The sequence below is a fragment of the Hyperolius riggenbachi genome, chromosome 7 (genome assembly GCF_040937935.1).
Source record: "Hyperolius riggenbachi isolate aHypRig1 chromosome 7, aHypRig1.pri, whole genome shotgun sequence".
NCBI classification, from domain to species: domain Eukaryota; kingdom Metazoa; phylum Chordata; class Amphibia; order Anura; family Hyperoliidae; genus Hyperolius; species Hyperolius riggenbachi.
In genome coordinates, this window is record NC_090652.1 from 257,754,878 (window position 1) to 257,777,109 (window position 22,232).

The window sequence follows — 22,232 nt, forward strand, 5'->3', positions numbered from 1 at the left end:
GTGATGTGATGTGTTTATAATACTGTATGTTATTATACTCTTATTCTCTGACTTCTTTAAGATAACTTTGTATTTCGTATCAATACATGTGTTAACTTTGTTGGTTGTGTCTGATTGGAGAATTCAGAAAGAACCTGTAATTGCTACCTGTTAAAGTAGTGTCACTTTTCTGTAGCAATACAGGGAGGCACTTGGGGAGGGGAGTGAGCTGCCTTTCCATTATTATTATTGTTATTTATTGTATTTATAAAGCGCCAACATATTACGCAGCGCTGTCATGAGGCGCCTGTAGGCACGTGCCTACAGTGCCTTATGGTAAATCCAGCCCTGCTCCTTTGTAAAAATGTTGGAAAAGAGATGACTTAGAGGTGACCTCTTTAAAATGTACAAATACATCTAAGGACAATATTAAAGATTAGCAAATTCATTTTTCATATCTAGGTTGCCGGCACAAAGGACAGCTTCACTACTTGACAACTGTACAAGTCAATGCACCTCCTTGTAAAAACTCTGATTTGGGAGGCGAGAGAGTGAACAGATAGCAGCAGGGAGTGGAAGTGGAGAGGCTGGTCATATCCAACTCCCTATTTAGCACTAGATAACCAAAGACACCCAAGAGGGGTGAGTAATACTTTGTCATCTATGATTCTTGATGCAAGGGAATGCCACAGGGGAACAGACATAGGACACCCAGGGCATTACATCAACGTGATGCTCAGTGCTCATCGACTGCTGCGGACTAATATTCACGCTCTTTTGCTACAGCTGGAGGCAGAGCTAAATGGTGCCACCTGACGAAGCCCGAAACTGGGCGAAATGCGTCGATGGGAGGAGCTGTGATGAAAGGCTGGCCTGGGACGACCTCACTTTGAAACTTGTGTTCCCACTCCCAGCAAAGCTACAGGAGCCTAGCGGGCAGAGCATAGGGATACCGAACAATCCTCCACCAGTGGTCACACTGAACCACCCAATGGGGCCAGATCGGTGAGACCATTCTAAATGTGACTATATATCACGGGCACAATACATGCTATACACTGCTGCCTTGTTCACTAACACGCTAAATGACCTACAAGCTTATACGCTTACGCTAACAGCGCTGCTTCATCCTGCTGGGATGGCCTGCTTGCTTACTACCTTCTAGCATACTTGTGGGCAGAGTGACGTTGTTTTGACAAGGGACTGGCAGCACAGCCTGATGGTATACTATGCAAAGTCTGCCCCGTCTATCTATAGCTTGGCAGCAGTGGCGTAGCTAAGGCACTGTGAAAGTTTTACATGGGGCCCCCCAAGCACTATATACTGTACATAACAATTGATACGGTATACCAAACCAATATAGGGCATCTACAGTGTCAGGGGTGCAAGAAGGGGATGGGGAACAGTGTGTTAATGATTACTACTATTAAAAGCATCTATAGAAATGATTATTATTACCAGCACAGGACCGATAAAGAGTGAATACTGTGGTTGAGGCAGGGCCCCTCTGTCCCAAGGGCCCCGATGTGGTCGCTACCTCTGCAACCCCTATTGCTACGCCACTGCTTAGCAGTCAGACAAACATGATTACTATGGGAACTGTAAACTCCACGGTTGGTTTAAGTGACAATGGGAACTTGCTGCAGATCTGACTACTACAGAGGGCAGACGTATGTGTTCGAGGTGCGGGACACTACCAATAGCAGTCCCTATTACAAGATATTATGCTTGATATAACCCTGGGGGTCCCCCTGGTCTGAGTGGGAGATGTGTGCATGATATATAGTGCGGATGGGGTTGACCCAACTCTATATCATCATTGTATTTTTAATGGTTTTAGTGTATGTTCAGTTCAGTGGAGCTGCATATATGGTAATATACACTGTATGTATTTTTGCACAATAAAGTGATCTTTTCTATTTTTTCAAAACTGTTAGGCTCATTACCATAAACATTCTTTGCCTTGAATCTCGGCAGAGCTAAATGCAGCAACGCACCACTGTGAACAAAGCCTTAAAGAGGAACTCCAATGAAAATAATGTAATAAAAAAAGTGCTTCATTTTTACAATAATTATGTCTAAATGATTTAATCAGTGTTTGCCCATTGTAAAATCTTTCCTCTCCCTGATTTACATTCTGACATTTATCACATGGTGACATTTTTACTGCTGGCAGGTGATGTTCGTGAAAGGAGATGCTGTTTGCTTTTCTTGGCAGTTTGGAAACAGCTGTGAACAGCTGTTATTTCTCACAATGCAATGAGGTTCACAGACAGGAAACTGTCCTGACATCACAATGTGGGAGGGGTTTCACCACAATATTAGCCATAAAGACCCCCCTGATGATCCGTTTAAGAAAAGGAAAAGATTTTGCATGGGGAAGGGGGTATCAGCTACTGATTGGCATGAAGTTCAATTCTTGGTCACGGTTTTTCTTTAATGTAATTGGAGTTAAGTGGCAGTTATAAACTGGGCAAAGAAGCCGCAAACACAGCAGCAAATCAATTCTATCCACCTGTATGGGATCTTGTGCAAAATACCTGGACATCAATGTCCCTCTGCTGTTTTGTAATATCAGTTCCAAGAGCCGAAGCTTTGTAGAGAACATATGGACGGTGACCCAGCGGTCAGTGCCCCGTGAAAAATCAATGTTTTCATTTCAGTGTGCTGCTGTGTAGGTAAACCTTAACCATTTACCAGCTATAAGATCCTTCCTCTAACTATAGGAGTCGGGAAACATCTGTTTTCAACTGTTACGTTTGCAGGATTTCACAGCTTTTATTTCCAAACTCAAAAATAGTGATGAGCACAAATTTCGCACAGACGTATTTAGACTTAAGACGTAATTTCGAAATTCGTTATTACAATGCAAAATCATAATGTGAAATTTCAGGGAAAATTGTAATTCATTTTGTCTGTAATTTCAATTATTTGTAATGTCATGTACATTTTTGCATAATTTTGTGCAGACTTTAGCGGTTAATAGCAAAGTCCCTATCCAGTTTTTTAAAACGACTTTGTAGTTGTAGCAGTGATTTTTTCAACCTTGTAGTTTTTGAGAAAATCGATTTTAAAACTGCAAAGAAAAATGTTTTTTAAACTGTCATTTTTCTGAGTTTAAAAATCATTTTTCTTTGCATTTTTAAAATCGATTTTCTAAAAAACTACAAGGTTGAAAAAAATCACAGCTGAAGTCGAAAATTACGTAAAATTACGAAAGATTTTTATAAAATCAATAGAATTTACAAATTGTAATTATGTATACCGTATAAGACGACTGGGTGTATAAGACGACTCCCCAACTTTTCCAGTTAAAATATAGAGTTTGGGATATACTCGCCGTATAAGACTACCCCTCTTCCAACGCACACCGAATTAAAATAAAAATGTAAAAAAATTGTATACTGGTGCTGTGTATGAACAGATACTGGTGCTGTACTGTATATGTTACCCAGTATATAACAGTATATAGTCAATTGACTTGTTGCATTGGTCAACTCTCCTTAAGTAGACTGGTCAGCTGTCCTTGTCTACCTGTTTATCAGAGCTGTATGGAAGAATAGATTGCGCTCCCTCAGCAGGGAGATCTGAGAGGCGGTAACAGGATAGGGCGTATCACCCGGCATCAATGTCACCCGGCGTATAAGACGACCCACAACTTTTCAGAAGATTTTCAAGGGTTAAAAAGTAGTCTTATATGCAGGAATATACAGTAGATGTAATTTTGAAAATGTTAATTAAATTTTGCATAATCATAATTAGCTGATTACGATCATCTATGATTAAAGAGGAGCTGTCAGCCATACTATCTCAGGAAAAAAAACAACAAATATATAAGTAGATAAATACTTGCTCTACTTACATAACATATGTATTGCCCAGGTTATGATTCCTGTGAATTTTATAAAGGAAAAGTAGAGAATCCTATTCTAGACAGTTTCCATATTTACTGTGGCTATTTTGAAGCCATTTGTGATGTAATATCCACCCTTAGTCTCCTCTACCTGATTTGCCCACCCTTCACTATAGAAAGTGCATTGTTTCAGCCTGAGAAATTTTAGTCAATCAGAGAGGAACAGAGGTGTGGGAGGGGAAAACAGGAGGGAAAGAGGCTTCAGCCAGTCAGGCTGCATTAGTTAAGTCTGAGGGGAAGTAGAGAAGCAAGAAAAGACAACCCAGCATGCCCTGCAACTTTTCTTTTGTGTACCAAATTTTCTGTGTACCAAATAAGAGTCAGGTAAACTGGGGAATGATAATTTATCAAAAAGAAAAGTAATACAGATTTTAGCTTTTGGATTGCCTGATTAGCATCCTTATTACTTGTTTACCAGATAAAAATAAAGAATTGATTTTTATTTTATGCCTGAAAGTTACTCTTTAAAGACATAAATGAACACATTTGTGTAATTAACACATAGATGAACGTTTTATAAACTACAAAGTGTTACATGATGCATCCCTTGCAGTCACTGCTGACAAATCGCTTAGAGACTGAACTTAGGCAGGAGGTGAGCTGTTATGTAAGCTAAACCTCCCTGCAATTCAGAACTAAATAAATACTGTAAACACAAATAACAGAAGCATTGCCCTTCCACCTTAAAGTGGTATGAAACTCAGCATTTCTTCTTTGCTCTAAAATATTATTTACAGCATAAAATCTACTACCACAAAAAAAGAAAAAAAATTGTAACAGAACAGCATTCAAACAGTTACAGTGGAGGAAATAATTATTTGACCTCTCACTGATTTTGTAAGTTTGTCCAATGACAAAGAAATGAAAAGTCTCAAAACAGTATCATTTCAATGGTAGGTTTATTTTAACAGTGGCAGATAGCACATCAAAAGGAAAATCGAAAAAATAACCTTAAATAAAAGATAGCAACTGATTTTCATTTCATTAAGTGAAATAAGTTTTTGAACCCCTACCAACCATTAAGATTTCTGGCTCCCACAGAGTGGTTAGACACTTCTACTCAATTAGTCACCCTCATTAAGGACACCTGTCTTAACTAGTCACCTGTATAAAAGACACCTGTCCACAGAATCAATCAATCAAGCAGACTCCAAACTCTCCAACATGGGAAAGACCAAAGAGCTGTCCAAGGATGTCAGAGACAAAATTGTAGACCTGCACAAGGCTGGAATGGGCGAAAATGGAAGGAGCACAAAATGACCATCAATCGACCTCGCTCTGGGGCTCCACGCAAGATCTCACCTCGTAGGGTGTCAATGGTTCTGAGAAAGGTGAAAAAGCATCCTAGAACTACACGGGAGGAGTTAGTGAATGACCTCAAATTAGCAGGGACCACAGTCACCAAGAAAACCATTGGAAACACATTACACCGCAATGGATTAAAATCCTGCAGGGCTCGCAAGGTCCCTCTGCTCAAGAAGGCACATGTGCAGGCCCGTCTGAAGTTTGCCAATGAACACCTGAATGATTCTGTGAGTGACTGGGAGAAGGTGCTGTGGTCTGATGAGACCAAAATAGCTCTTTGGCATTAACTCAACTCGCTGTGTTTGGAGGAAGAAAAATGCTGCCTATGACCCCCAAAACACCGTCCCCACCGTGGGGGTGGAAACATTTTGCTTTGGGGGTGTTTTTCTGCTAAGGGCACAGGACAACTTAATTGCATTAACGGGAAAATGGACGGAGCCATGTATTGTGAAATCCTGAACGACAACCTCCTTCCCTCTGCCAGGAAACTGAAAATGGGTCGTGGATGGGTGTTCCAGCACGACAATGACCCAAAACATACAGCAAAGGCAACAAAGGTGTGGCTCAAAAAGAAGCACATTAAGGTCATGGAGTGGCCTAGTCAGTCTCCGGACCTTAATCCAATAGAAAACCTATGGAGGGAGCTCAAGCTCAGAGTTGCACAGAGACAGCCTCGAAACCTTAGGGATTTAGAGATGATCTGCAAAGAGGAGTGGACCAACATTCCTCCTAAAATGTGTGCAAACTTGGTCATCAATTACAAGAAACGTTTGACCTCTGTGCTTGCAAACAAGGGTTTTTCCACTAAGTATTAAGTCTTTTATTGTTAGAGGGTTCAAAAACTTATTTCACTCAATTAAATGCAAATCAGTTGCTATCTTTTATTTAAGGTTATTTTTTCAATTTTCCTTTTGATGTGCTATCTGCCACTGTTAAAATAAACCTACCATTTAAATGATACTGTTCTGAGACTTTTCATTTTTTTGTCATTGGACAAACTTACAAAATCAGTGAGGGGTCAAATAATTATTTCCTCCACTGTATACACAGCACTTTCTTCTTCTGTGGAAAGCTCCTTGCTACAGTGGGCAGCTTCTGGCCTCATCCTAAGAGGTGATAACGTTATCTTTTGTTTATATTCCTTTGTTAGCTACAAATAGTATACAGCCAGCAGCATGCTGAAACTGAGCTGCACTGAGCCTAGACAAAACAATACAGAGGTGCCAACAGAGTAAAAGTATCAAATTAAAAAGGTATTAAAAGAGGGGCAAGGGTGGACTTACCTCCTCGACAAAAGCACAACTATTGTATAAGATCAAGAAAAACGGTATTTATTCTTACTCCAAAAACAGTTTGCAACGCGTTTCACGGGTCTCAAGCCCGCTTCCTCAGGCAAAAATACACAAAGAGCAACTTTCAAGTTGTGCACGCTAGTGAAGCGCCTCTGCACTGAGCTGAGAAGCAGAGAGGGGTGAGACATGATTACTAGATAGATTTTAATATATAAATACAGCAATGCAATGAAATGCAAGGCAGCTTTCAGAGCAGATAAACTGTACTTTGGGAACTTGTAATTTGTAAACAGGCAATATTACTTGTGCACAAAAGCAAATATGGTAACTCAATGGGTAATAAAAAGTAGGAAAACACATTTTTATTGACTGTTATGTCAGTCAGAGTTTTAACCCACTTTAAAGCAGTTCACACATGTTAGCAAAAGGGGCATCATAGCCTTCCCCTCTAGTTCCAGAGATATGTTCTCACCACTGGTGGCCATGGGGGCTCTTCCAGTTAAACCCTGATGCCCAGCATGGAGCCCAATAATAGGAGCTTGGGTTTATGGTAACTGATCACCCTAAAATCAGAGACATCAGTTAAGAATTCCAATCTGGCTAAAGTGTGTTTCTTGAGAAACCAGCCCACTTCATTACCTGTATATTTGGAGGAACTAGTGGTAGGGCCATTCCTGGGCAGAGGCTGTCCAGGCAAAGGCCTGCAGTGGCCTCTAGCATACAGGATGCAATACTGCGCCCTCTGTATTAATGAAACTGCTTCAGTCTATAGTTCACACCACAGTATCTTCCACCATTCATAGTGCCCCTGGGATGTGTTGGAACTTTGTAGTGTCCTCTGTAGTGAAATCCTTAGCTGATTCTACTGCCCTCATGCTCTCTCCCACCCCATCCCTCCCTTTCTCCACAGACTGTGCATGAGTTGAAGGGGAATAAGTACAGCTTGTCCAGGATTTATACTGAATAAAGGTTCTTAGGGCAAAGTCATACAAGTGACTCCATCATAGTAGCTCAGTCACCATAACTAGTAGCTGTGTCTAGACTTAAGAGTCTTGATCCTGCAGAGGCTTCCCATGCTGTCCTCCTTTGCTGCAGGAGGGCCTCCTGCACATGGTGACTGCGATCCTCTTCGTGCACAAGCATGGCCAAGCTGCACCTCTGCAATCATGCCTGTGCCTGCACAGTAGCACAGAGCCACCCATGCATGGGTGGCTCCGGCATACGGCACAGGGACAGCCTTGCTTAGTGTTGGGCGAACACCTGGATGTTCAGGTTCGGGAACGTTCGCCGAACATGGCCGCGATGTTCGGTATGTTCGGGCCGAACCCCGAACTCCCCGAACATCCCGCTTTTGGGGGCCCTATGGGGTTGCAGGCATAAGGGGGGAGCATGCCCCGATCGTGGGGGGGGGGCGGAAATTCCCCCCACCCCCTCCGCTAGCGCTCCCCCCTCTGCCCGCTTCCCCATACAAAAGTTTAAGGAAAGTATAATAGTACCGGTGGTAGTGGCTGGCAGTGGCACTGTGAAGTGAGTGAGGAGGAGGAGTCCGGAGAGTGACGCGTTGAGGGAGGCCGGGCAGCGGGCGGTTCAGCGGTAGTACCCTTGTGGTACTTCCGCCCTTTCTCTGACCTCACGTCCTCTGCATACGAGGGTACGCGTCACGCGTACCCTCGTATGCGTCATCACGCAGAGGACGTGAGGTCAGAGAAAGGGCGGAAGTACCACAAGGGTACTACCGCTGAACCGCCCGCTGCCCGGCCTCCCTCAACGCGTCACTCTCCGGACTCCTTCTCCTCACTCACTTCACAGTGCCACTGCCAGCCACTACCACCGGTACTATTTTACTTTCCTTAAACTTTTGTATGGGGAAGCGGGCAGAGGGGGGAGCGCTAGCGGAGGGGGTGGGGGGAATTTCCAACCCCCCCCCCCCCGCGATCGGGGCATGCTCCCCCCTTATGCCTGCGACCCCATAGGGGGGCCGTATTCGGCCAAACAGGGCCCTGTTCGGCCGAACAGGGGCCCTGTTCGGCCAGGCATTGAGCCGTTCGGGCGAACCCGAACAGTTTGGCTGAACACCACCAGGTATTCGGCCGAACTCGAACATCACCCCAACAGGGTGATGTTCTGCAGAACCCGAACAGTGGCGAACACTGTTCGCCCAACACTAGCCTTGCTCACTAAGGGCTTGATTCACAAAGTGGTGCTAACCTAGTTAGCATGCCTAAAATACTTTGGGCGTGATAAGTAGGGTGCTAACTAGGTTAGCACCGTTTTGACAATAAGATTGCGCGCAGAGTCCCGCGCACAAAACTTTGCGTACGCACAGCGCGTTGCGTGCGACACGTCGCATCCGATGCCCTTATAAGGTCGCATGGGGTGCGACTTTAAAGCCGCACCCTATGCGACCTTATAGGGGCATCGGATGTGACGTTAAAGTCGCATCGCGGTGCGACGTGTCACACGCAACGCGCAAAGTTTTGCGCGTAGGACTTTGCGCGTGAGTTGATTTTATCACGCCTAAACTGAGTTTAGGCGTGAAGGGGGGCTTTTCACAAGCATGTTAACAGTTAGCACTGCTTTTGTGAATCAAGCCCTAAGTATGGAAGTGCTTGTGCTTGAAGATAAGAGTGGTCGCTAACATGAAATCCGACAAGAGTTTTGGATTTCTTTGGGAGTCCTCACCCGTCAATGGTGGACTGGAGGATGGTGTAGGAAGCATCTGCAGAGTCCAGAGGCTTCCCTCTCCTTATATAAGTATTTCACTTTCGAACTAATGTTCGCCTCGGGTACACTTTTAAATACTTTTAATGTTGGTAGTAATAACAGATAGTTGCTAGCACTACAAGTGCTCTCTAGAGCTAGTGACTAATTGCAGCAAATACTTGCTATGATTGCTTTCTAACTGATGTGAGTCACTCTTCTGACATGGTCTTAACTGCACATGACTGCTATAATGTAAACACTAGGGATGAAATTTGCTGCAGCATGAATTTGCCAGTGGAAATCTTTTCTGCCATAATGCCCAGCATGACCTCTGACCTGAATCCAGCTGGCCAATAAGGATAAAGTTCCCTATGGTAACCATGGATGTGTTCCCCTCAGGGGAGGACTGGCCAGAGGGGAAGGAGGAGATTTCCCCCCAGGATGCCTCTCATTTCATGATTTAGGGCTGGTAGAGGGCCTGGTGCATTCATGTTTTTGTATAAGGCAATGTAAACCCCTAGGCTGGCTGACAGAAATAAATGCCCAATTACAGTGCAATTATAAGATGGGCAAGCTGGTAAATATACACAGCATGATGCAGATCAGAGGCTTGCCTGCAGGGTCCGTGGGAAAAAACCTGTCTGGTTTCTCACCATTGTTAAAATGACTGCATGTGCACAGCTACATAAGGTTTTGTCTAGGTTGAAAGGTTTTCAACAGTCCCTAAACTCCAGAAGGGCTGCATGAAGACAGTCCCTAGACTCCAGAAGGGCTGCATGAAGACAGTCCCTAGACTCCAGAAGGGCTGCTTGCAGACAGTCCCTAGACTCCAGGAGGGCTGCTGGCAGACAGTCCCTAGACTCCAGAAGGGCTGCTTTCAGGACTTGTGTGAGAGATTGACATGGACAGGAGTCATATTACAGGCAAGTAGCTTCAGTGTGATGTGGCTGCAATACAGATAAACTCTCTGCTCCATCTCAGGCTATTCTCAGTCTCTCTCCCTCATTCACCTTGGGCTGCCGTGAAAACGGGCCTCTAGTTTGTGTTTTCCATGCAGGCCAAAAGGTCCCAGTCCTCCCCTTGTTCCCATTATCCTCTTTGGGACAGACTGATTTGTGAATGCCAGTGGTTACAGATCAGAGGTCATGTTAGGCATTATGGAATGGATATTCACCGCTGGCAAATTCCACCCCTAATGAACACTAATTTACTACCTTTTCAGCAAGGGTTTTGAAAATGTTCCAACCAGTAGCAGGCACGTTTTAATGACTCCAGGCCATGTTTGCAGAATCCCTTATTTCCTCTAGTGTTCTTTGTGATATTGACAATAATCTTCTCAGATCAGGTCCGATGTTGCTTCTGCATATTACACATATTATCGTAGCACGATTACCATTTGTAGTTTGAATCTGAGTGTGCTGACATGAACTTTACACGAGAGGTCACAGCAGAGAGTGAAGAGGGACAGGTTCACAGAGCAGATGCTGAGTACGTTCACCTTTTGCACAATCATTTTTACTTTTTTCTTGTTTTCTTCTGAAATAAGTCCACATGACTGGAATACCTGGAGCTCCTGTACATGATTTTTTAGCACGTGTGTTCAGAAGAACAGAGAATAGAAATAATTTAATAGAAAGATCTTGTAAAAAAAGATGGAATTGTTCTAATAAACAGTACCAGGATGTGGCAAGAAAAGTACCGCAGACATTGATAGCTAAAAAATTCTCAAAACATGTACCGTAGTTGTATTCACCTGGTAAAGGAAAGCTGTGCTTGCAAATTACCAAGCAATGACTATAGATGATGTTTACCTAGACCATACTTTGTCTGTGGGGGTGTCTAAAGGCTCTGTCCTTGGCCCCTTCCTCTTTTCTATCTACATGCACGGTCTTGGCAACTTAAGCAACTTATTTTGTTTTCAATACCACTTATATGCAGATGATCCACAACTGTACCTCTCAGACCCCGATCTTAACTCTATCCTCACATGTCTTGCTGACTGCTTGTCTGTACTGCTATATATTCTTCAATGACCTCTCGCTTCTTAAATATGAGTAAAATAGATATTTTTTCCACCTTTTCTATGCACCTCTCTATCTGATATAACAATAAATGTTAATAACACTCTTATAACTTAAGTGGTGCATGGTGCTTAGGGGTAGAGGTAATATTTGACTCGTCTCACTCTTTTATCCCTCACACTCACTCCCTAACCAGCTCCTGCCATCTCCAATTCAACAATATATCTCAAATCCAACCTTTTCTCACTCAGGATACTACTAAAATGTTAGTACATGCTCTTGTAATGCTCGCCATCTCAGATCTACACATGACCTTTTTTTGTCCTTCTCTATAAACATATTCTCGCATTCGTGTATAAGATTTTTGGCACGTGTTTCATTCCTCTTTTGGAATCCCGTGCCGCATCTCCATCTGAAACCTTCAAAACCCTCAAAACTCACTTGTTCCAACAAGTAAGTTGTACTTTTCACTAGATAACTTAAAAACACACTGTCTTAGGTAGGTAGGTTGATTGTGGGTATGTTCAACATGTATGCACTCACTTGGCGGTCACCTCTGCTGGTGGCAGCGACATGGTGCGGTTTTTGCGCTGTACCACACCGCGTCACGCCGCCTTGTCTCTCATAGCGGTGCACCGCACCATCGCACCACACCACTCCCAATAACGGACCTTTTAACGAAGCACATCTTTAACGTGCCTACCTTCCTTACACAACACCCAGGTTCCAGCTGCTACCCACTCCTCCTGTACACTTCCTTACGGAGACTCCCTTTGCATTATGGTGACCTGACGTGGCACTCACATAGTGATCAGCGCTATGCAGCGATCTCATCGCGAATCGGCGAGTTGTGACGCAGCAGTCAAAGATGAAAACGTATCTCTTAGGATAAAACTCAAGATAAAAAGTGAAATGAATTAGTGCCCTGGTCTCCCAGAGTGCAGTGGAATGAAAAGGCTGCATAACTAAATAGCCTAGACTAAACATCACTGGGGGTTCCATACCATACCAGTATACAGTAAACTATACATATAGGTAGTGTTCCTGATGTTGAAACCAGGGTAATTGACATAAAATTGTGTATCCTGAATAATTTAGTACATTCAACTAAATGCAGTTATGGTGCCTGTTTAAAGGACAGGTCCGAGGTTGAAAAAAAAATTACTTACCTGGGTCTTACTCCAGCTACTGGCAGCCTATCTGTCCCTTGCCGCAGCTCCACTCCCAGACGGTGTCCCTGGGCCCCCTCCATTGCAGATGCCAACCTCATAGAAGTACTGCACCTGCGGAGAATGCTCCTGGCTACGCGAGCGCGACCACGAGCAGCATGGCCGCATGCTCGCGCAGGCGCAGAAAACATCTGCAACGAAGGGGACCCCGGGCTACCGGCTGGGAGCAGGGCTGGGGCGAGGGACAGATAGGCTACCAGGGGCTGGAGGAAGACCCAGGTAAGCAGATCTTGTTTTTTTTTTTTTTTAAACCCCGGATGTTTCCTTTAGTTATCTACTGTATATCCAGTCTTCACTCAAAAGAAACAATTACTGTATATTCCTGCATATAAGACTACTTTTTAACCCTTCAAAATCTTCTGAAAAGTTGGGGATCGTCTTATACGCCGGGTGTCATTGATGCCGGGTGATACGCCCCATCCTGTAACCGCCTCTCAGATCTCGCTGCTGAGGTAGCGCAATCTATTCTTCCATACCGCTCTGATAAACAGGTAGACAAGGAGAGCTGACCAATCCACTTAAAGGGAACCTAAATTGAGAAGGATATGGATTTTTCCTATTACAATAATACCAGTTTCCTGACTCTCCTGCTGATTCTGTGTCTCTAATACTTTTAGCCACAGCCCCTCAACAAGCATGCAGATCAGGTGCTCTGACTGAAGTCAGACTGGATTAGCTGCATGCTTGTTTCAGGTCTATGATTCAGCCACTACTAGAGCCAAAGAGATCAGCAGAACTGCCAGGCAACTGGTATTGTTTAAAAGGAAACAGCCATATTCCTCTCAGTAACAAGTCAATTGACTATATACTGTTATATATTGGGTAACACACAGTACAGCACCCGTATCTGTTCATACATAGCACCAGTATATAATGTTTTTTTAATTTTTATTTGGTGTGCGTTGGAAGAGGGGTAGTCCTATACGGCGAGTATATCCCAAACTCTATATTTTAACTGGAAAAGTTGGGGGTCGTCTTATACACCCAGTCGTCTTATACACCAGAATATACGGTAAATGAATAAGGACCCTTGTTAGATACAGCTCACATTTCAGTTCGGCTTTCCTACAAGCTTTGTATCTCATAGACACAGATTCTATTCCATGTCCTGGAAAATAATTATAAAAATTATAATTATTTCTAATCATTATATGTAGCCCCTGTCAAATAAGTTCAGGCTAATATCCTTTAACAAACTAATCTGAACTTCTATCACCATTCTGAATGGTTCAGTTAAACAGCTGGGGTATTGTAACCGAGGTCACTGCCAAAATCTCTGGCCACTATATTTGTCTATATTTTGGCTGTGTGATCTGAACTCACACTTACTGAATGGAGAGATACTGCAAAACTATAACTGTACAACTATACAGTGATCACTATTCGTGCAACCATTGAACCATCAGAGAGTCATTGAACTGTCAAAGTTGTTCGCTCGGCCATTTACCTTTCTACAAATACCTAGTATACCCTTTAAAACTTAACTTCACTTTGCTGTACTGTCAGTCGCTGGAAAGATACCCGTTATGGACATACTTATCTGTTTGTAGCCAATCTCAGGCATAACTGTATCAGTGCGGACAGATCTCCACTGCAGCTCAGGTAAAATATGCTTTGAATGTTTTTAAAATATATATATTATGATAATTTTTATTTCTTGTTAATTTACATTGATGATATTTATATTTTGTCAATAATTTATATTTAACTATCTACTCTATCTTTTAAAAGTAAATACAAAATCCTGAGTCACATGTTTTGTGCTCCACATACTTACATAGATTATATTCTGCAGCTTTTATTTATATCTCAAGAGAAATCTGCATTTTTTTTTTCTTGAGCCATTTTTTATTGTAATATTATTTCATAATAATAATAAGAATATTTTTTACATAGCTCCAAATAATTAAACTAATGTAGAATAATACAGCATAAAATAACATAAAAATATCTCAGGAATATAACTGCAGAATATACTCATGCATGCAGTATGTGGCGCACAAAACATGACTCAGGCTTTTGTATTTACTTTTGTAAAATAGAGTAGCTAGTTAAATATAAAGTATTGATAAAAAATACAATTCAACAATGCAAACGAACAAGAAATAATAAAATGTTTTTAGAGTGAAATTTAGCCAAAAAAAATAACATTTAAAAAACGTATTTTCTTTGAATGCATTTAAGTCATTATATTTTAGTTTTCATTTTTTGTAATTTATTTTTTTGATTCACACTTGGAACATAATTTTACATTTATAGATGTAAGGCTTGAATTCACTGCTAGGTTCTTATTCCAGGATTAAATTTGTTCTCCAATAATCACAGTGTTTGGGACAAATGTAAGTCAATAGTACATAGCTTTTTGTTGATGGTTTTGATGCATGATTGTGCTCTTGGTTGTCAGCCATAACAGAGTGGCACAATGCCTATTAATTCCAAATAAACAAATAGGAAAACCACACAGAGGCTTGTTTATAAAAAAAAGTTAAAAATAATGTTTACTTCATTTGTATTGGTTGTAAATGAAAATACAAAAGAATTAAGATCCTTTTAGCTTCCTCCCATACTTTTTTTTACATCTCCTCTCTTGAAAATCTGTTTAATAGTTTATTTTTGCCAACCTACTAAAGCACAAAGCAAGGGTTTTTGTTGTTGTTGTTTTTTTGTGTTGTTGTTGAAAAGTAAATCATTGTGGTCAGCATGCTAATATGAACACATCTGAAATGCAAGGAAAATGAAAAGCGGTGATTTCAGTAGAAAGCGGCAAGCAGAAGCTCAATTGACTTGTATTGAGGTGATCACAAAATGTGGGGATACATTTTGAAAAAAGGGGCACAGGAGTATTTAGGAAAATCCCCCCTCCCCTCCCACAATTTATATTTTACATTGGTGTAAATATGGTGGCGGGAAATTGCACAATGAACAAAAAACTTGTAAAATTCGAAAAAGAGTAAAATATCAATATTTACAACTTTTTAGCCCTTTTTTTAGCACACTTTTAAATGCAATGCACAAACAAATATATTTTTTTCACATTCATAAAATATTTAATGTTGACTGTAAAGTGGGATATTTTTTTTTTTATAGCTTTGTGGCCAAAAGACAGATTGCTTCTTCAGAGGCACACAATAGCACTTCAGAGGCACACAATTGCTTCTTCAGAGGCACACAATTTGTGATATATATTATAAAAATCATGTTATCAGGACCAGGTGAAAAAAAACATAGACACACTAGACCCACAATCAGGTTCCCTTCACAGATAAATAGCTAAAATTGACTCTAATGTGGAGGGATGAGGAGGAGAAAGGGTCATGATAAAATGCGATCCATTTAGCAAACATGACCTGCTGTCTATGTATCAGACTGGTCAGTGCATATATGCAGTAACATGGGCAGTAAAGAGAGCAGTAACTGCACTCCAGCAGTGGACCTGTGGGAGTTGATTAACTAACCACTGGGAGGAGGCGCCTCAAAAAGTATAAAAAAAGTTAAAAACAAATTATACACAATTGGTGTTTTTGAATAAACTAAATCTTGTTATTATTTGGTGATTCTCATGTTTGAGGTAAGTCCTCCTCTTACCTTTTAAACTGTTTTTAAGGTCGAGGTTGGCTCCTGACAAAGTGGTCACGTGGACCACGCCACACGTGGAGCACTCCTGTCTGCCTCTCCTCACCCCGACTCTGACCTGGGTATGTCATTTTTTGATTATTCATTAACCATTAATTACTAAATACACTTTGATGAGCATATTTATTTATTTATTTTGTGTTGTGCTTGTACTAGTGGTGATTTACTCTCTTCCCTTATTCACATTTTTGACTTGGGTCTATGCTACCCCTCTTTTGGATCAAATAATCCTAAACAGCCCCTAGGGATCACTCGGGAAGTGAAGTAGTTTTGATAAGTTACTACCCGCATTATATTTGTATGCAGGGGTAACTTTCTTGGTGTTATGTGTACCAATTTTAGCTGGTTTCAATTGTTTGTTACTTATGATTCCATTTGAATAAAATGTGTTACTTTTCATACCCATTTTGTGGTGCAGATGGTTTGTCAGAGCTCCCTTTTCTATTTACTGCAGGGGTTCTAACATTACCAGAGTAAAAATCAGGGTTGGGTATTTGAATGGGAGCAACACGAGCTGTACTAACTTTAGTTTGACCCATATAAAAGAAATCCTGGAGTGTGAGCAAACTCTGGATCTCCTGAAAATGAAGGACATTGTTCTAATGGGGTATTGGGGATGTCCTCCTCATCATTCATGAAATATTTCCTCACCATTACATTTCTAACAAATGTATTTGTATCCAGAATGGTGCAGAGCAAATTAAAATGAGACAATAGGGCATACAACAGAATCTGAGAGAGATCCCTGATCTTGTCTGGAGTGAGAATACGATATGAAAGATTCACATTTTTGAAAGGTTTGGTTTGTCTTTTTAATTTTATGTAATTTACAGTATGTGTTTACATCTTGCCCCTCTGCTGGGTTTCTTTTGACCCTGTTCTTCTTATGTGATTTGCCATTTTTTTCTGCACTTTGTAATTAGAGGGGATGATCTGTGATGAATCCAACTGTCTCATGCAGTACCCGACACAGAGATTGGAATGGAGAACATTGGCAGAACAGGACTCCTACTGCTCTCAGACAATTCTGAAGTGTCAGATTCTGAACTCGAATTGTCCGGGGAGCTAAAACTCACATTTTTGGGTTACCTGGGTTTCCTAAGTGTTGACCTTGAGGACTGATAGATTGTTTCCCATTGCCCTTATTCATAGCCAATCCCGTTTTTTGTAGTCCTTTCTAATGGTTATTTTTGTTTTTTTGAGCAAGTCCCCTTTAAGGGTTACACACCCTTGATGTGAAGGGATTGTATTTTTGCACTTAAAAAGAAACTTCAGCCTAAACAAACATACTGTCATTAGGTTACATTAGTTATGTTAAATAAAATAGATAGGTAATATAATCTCTTACCCACACTGTTTTTAAAGAACAGGCAAATGTTTGTGATTTCACGAGGGCAGCCATCTTTGGTTGAAAGAAGGTGACAGGGAGCATGAGACACAGTTCCAAGTGTCCTGATCACCCCTCCCAGTTGCTAGGAAATTAGAACAACAACATCAGAAATCCCATCATGCTTTGCACAGCATCAGGGAAAAAATACTCAGGGAGTTTTCTTTGATGGGGCGGAGCTTAGCTTCTGTGTAGCTAAAAATGAGGCTTTGGTAAGAAAAACAAAGTTCTGATGCTGTTAAACTGTTAAAGAAACCCCAAGCCTTTTCAGTGCTGCTGAGTAGATTTTTAGTCTGAAGTTTCACTTTAAATACTGGATGTGTGTCAACCTAGACTTACAACTACGATTAAGGGGTGATTGTTAGCCCAACAAAGGTAAGCTGATTTTAGTCATGTGCTGTAATTGTACCTTCTGGTTGTGGTTCAACTAGGTAGTGTACTGGTTACAGTCTAGTCTTCCATGTTTTTGAATAAAGTTAGTATTTTCTATGCTACACAGTGATGCTGCGGACTACTTTTGTATCACCAGTTTATACTGAGCGGTGGTATGGAGGAAGGGTATGGCCATTTGACCTGTCTTTCATTTTCAGCTGATGCTTGGAAAGAGCACGCTGGCAGGAAAGTCTGAAAAGGCAGTACTCTTGTCCTGCATGTTTGTTCCAGATCAGGTGTTTACTTGACAATAACGATGAACCGACATCTTGGATTTGCATTGTTAAAATTGTTATAAATAAAAAAAAAAGAACAGACTTCTTGGTCTTGTCCGGTGTTTCCTCACAGTCCCACAGAACACCAGATGTACACACACAGGTGGGGAATAAGATTACATGGCACCTTAAAAAAAACTCCAACAAAACACAGAGACAAAGGAAGTCCAAATGGTACAATAAATGCTTGAGTCTAGGAAATTCAAGAGATTGAATGGTACTCTAAAAGTGAGGCTGCTATGTGAGCATCCAAGCAGTAAGGCAAGTAGAGATTTTGAACCCGTCTCCACTCAATTGATCCTGAGGTCTTCTTGTGTGGTTGCTCTCTTAGAAAAAGTGAGGATACCAGCGAAGCCAAAAGGGCCTGGGGATCAGTCCCTTCCGGCTGAGGGTGAGAAATGTAGTGGGGGAAAGAGGCATCCAGGTTGAGATAAACTAAACTAAACACAATAAAATAGAAAAATTCAGAAGAGGCTTACCTCAAAAGATGATACCACGTATAATACATTTAAGTTTATTCAGACAATGGCAAACAGTGGTGACTTGTTTCATGGACTCTTCTTCAGGCCAGTAATTCGTGCCAGTATAACAATGTAGCTGAACTTTTGAGAGTTGTTTTTCAACATCTTTTCTCAACCTTGGCTGTTTCCAATACCAAATGCACACAGTGGATGCCAGTTTGTTTGATTGTTTAATGGATTATTTTGGGAGGTGGAAGAGGGAGGAGGGGGCTGAGCACATTACTGACTTAAGGTTATGTATAGATTAATTCTGTGTTTGCATTGCAATGTGTCATTTACAAGCTCACATGCTGCTGTCAAACAGGCCTGGATTTACCTCACTGGAGCCTATAGGCACAGATGTCCTGGCACCATAGACTTCACCCTTCATGAACCTACAAACTCCCACCGAACCATAAGTGTGCTGGCTGGCCCAGCTGTCACTTCTCCCTTACATCCCTCGCTACCTCAGTATTAAGTAGATAGAGGCGCCCCTGAGTGAAGGGAGATCGTGTCAGTAGAATGCTGAGTGCAGGGTGAGTAATCTATGAAGACTCTGCATAGGGAAGGAGAGAGGGACACACTCCGGGAGGGGAGGGAGCCACCTTTCCATCATCATGCGCCTTTAGGCAAGTGCCTACAGTGGCTTATGGTAAATCTGCCCCTGCTGTCAAATGAAGCAAGATAACCTGCCGGGGGGGGGGGGGCGTGTCCGCCGGAAGATCACGCAGGACGTCTGAACCCAGAGCTCCGTAAACCCCCCGGCCCTAAGCGACTTTTAAGCAGACCAATCCGCACCCAAAATACCTCAAAACATGGAGGAACTAATGGAGATGGAGGCCACCAACAAGCGGAAGAAATCCACCTCAAAGCCGCAGAGAATCCCAGAGATGTTTGCCGGAGCACAAGCTAGGTCTGCAAACAAAGATGGCGCCGGCTCCCGCTCCGGCGCGCGCATGACAACAGCACTAGAGGGCAGTCCGGCAGATACCTCTAATCCTACCCAGCCGCACACACCAGAGACTGGAGACTCTTCTCCGGGCACAGCTTCTCCGGATTCCAGAAGCCCAGTGAAGTCCAAACTCAGGCTCTCTCCGCAAGAGGACCAGGTAGGATCTAGGGCTACTTCTCCCACGACCGCAGCCGCAGCTGTCCCACCCCAATCACTGGCCACACTAGGGGGATCCCTGGAATCATTTCCCACAAACGATCAGGGAGTAACCCAAGCCTACATGAAAGACTTGATTCTTTCCCTAAAACAATCTCTCTCTGCTGATTTCGCTGCAGTCACGGGCCACCTTCAGCAATCCATTAACACTTTAGGAGACAGAGTCTCCACAGTGGAAGAGAGCGTGACTCTGCTAACCTCAGAGCACAATAAGACTGTAGACTACATGGAGGAGAATAACACTGATATCGCTTGGCTTAAAATGAAGGCAGCGGATTTAGAAGACAGGAATAGAAGATCCAATTTAAAATTTAGAGGAATTGATAAAGCAATTCAACAGCCTCAGCTGAAACAGTATGTACAAAAACTCATACACACAGCTCTGCCACAGCTAACAGAGCTAGACCTAGCTATTGAGAGAATCCACAGACTGCCCAAACCTTACTTTCTGCCAGACAACATCCCTAGAGACGTTATCTGCAAATTTCTATTTTACCCCACTAAGGAGTCCCTCCTAAACTACCTCAAAGAGCAGGGAAACCTTCCAGATCCTTACAAAAATATAACACTCTTCTCCGACCTTTCTCAGGCCACACTGAATAAGAGAAAATCTCTGCTGCCTGTCACCAAGGCGCTACGAGACCATAATATACCCTATCGATGGGGGTTCCCCACCAAGCTAATAATCCAGAAAGCAGGCAAGATTTTCACCATAACAAGCATAGCAGATGGCACCAAACTGCTTTCCTCCTGGAACATGAAGACAGCAGAACCGGCTCCTAACCCTAAGAGATCTTCATCATCTGCTAAAGTCAGGCAGGATTGGCAAACGGTATCCTGAGGGGAACCACGGAATCACCCCAAACCAACCAGAGCTAACAAATGAGGATTTCTCTCAAAAGAATAGAGGAGTCTCACCCTGTTCCCCCACAAGGAGTTTTTCAGAGCAGCCCTACGCAGCTAAACACACCTATTAACGTTTTAATAAGTTTGGTTATTCTCTTAAGCCTTGAGCTAGTTATAGATATTCCCAATCCAGATCTGCCTCTTCCCCTATCCCCATTTCCCCTCCTACACGGCCTGAATAAAAAAACACCTCTAAGCTACCGAACCGGTGAATGTGTGAAAGGTAATTACGGACACTATCACCCACCTTTTAAAAAATGCTAATATGCACTTCGCTGAATACTAAAGGTCTTAACACTGCGGTCAAGAGACACTCCCTATGGAAAGAGGCACTACGGTTGCATTCAGACATTCTCTTTATCCAGGAAACCCATTTCCAAGAAGGCAAGGCGCCCCCTTGCCACAATTCCAATTACCCACAGATATTTTGCAGCAACAATGGGAAAAGAAATGCGGAGTGATGATAGCATTCCACAAAGACCTAGATGTCCAAATCTCCCTCACAGAAAAAGACTCCCAAGGCCGATTTATTCTAATACACTGCAAGATTAACAACACTCCATACACGTTGCTGAATTTATATGCCCCGAATCAAGGCCAGCTGAAATTCATCAGGAAACTTTTAACAAAGATAGTTAACTCTAAACCACCAGGTCTAATAATAGGAGGAGACTTTAATTCGATATATGATCCTAAGATAGACTCTACCACAAAATTAAATCATCAGCTACATTGGCAACTGTATTAACAAAACTGGACCTTTATGACCCCTGGAGAGCCTTAAACGGTAATGAAAGAGACTTCACGTACTTTTCTCAAGTACACAACTCATATTCCAGGATTTACTTTTTTTTAACGGACAGATATACACTACAGAAAATCTCAGAGGCCAAAATTCACAACATTACATGGTCAGACCATGCCCCAGTATGTATTAAAATTGACTTATCTGCTCCCAAAAATCCAAGACCCCCCTGGAGATTAAACACTTCATTGCTACTGTCTGAAAAAAATAAGAAATATATCGCTGATCAAATAACAGAATATTTTTCCCTAAACTCAGGGAGGGAAGTTGGAGAAGCTACAACGTGGTTTGCGCATAAGGCGGTCCTAAGAGGCATTTTGATTAAACTAGCCTCACAAACCAAAAAGGCCCAACAAATGGAGATTACTAATCTGCTTACGTCCATTAAAAAAGCAGAATTAGCCCACCAAAAAAATACCACCCTACCCGGCACCCAAAATTTATTCACCCTTAGACAAAAATTAAGAGAGGCACTGACGGTGGATTATGACTTCCGACTAGCTAGACTCAAGCTGACCCAATATCACCAAAGTAATAAAGCTAGTCCACTATTAGCAAAAATTATCCAAAATAGACAAGCTAAAGCAAAGATACGTAAACTAATCCACCCATTTACAAAAGCTACTCTAACCAATCCCCAACAAATAGCAGATGCATTTAGTGACTTTTACTATGCTTTATATA

At 42.1% G+C, this 22,232-nt stretch overlaps 1 protein-coding gene across 3 annotated transcripts in view; it reads left to right on the forward strand.

Annotated features, from left to right (window-relative positions):
• Window positions 1-501: 501 nt before the first annotated feature.
• Window positions 502-22,232, forward strand: part of LOC137524987 (bile salt export pump-like) — a 146,969-nt gene continuing 125,238 nt past the window's right edge. The window contains exons 1-3 of one of the 3 annotated variants that reach the window (XM_068245590.1): window positions 502-621; window positions 766-984; window positions 16,047-16,137. The gene's annotated coding sequence lies outside the window, so the exon portion shown is untranslated. Of the gene's footprint in view, window positions 622-765; window positions 985-13,954; window positions 14,045-16,046; window positions 16,138-22,232 lie in introns of those variants that run through there. The other 2 variants (XM_068245589.1, XM_068245591.1) reach the window with 2 other exon arrangements.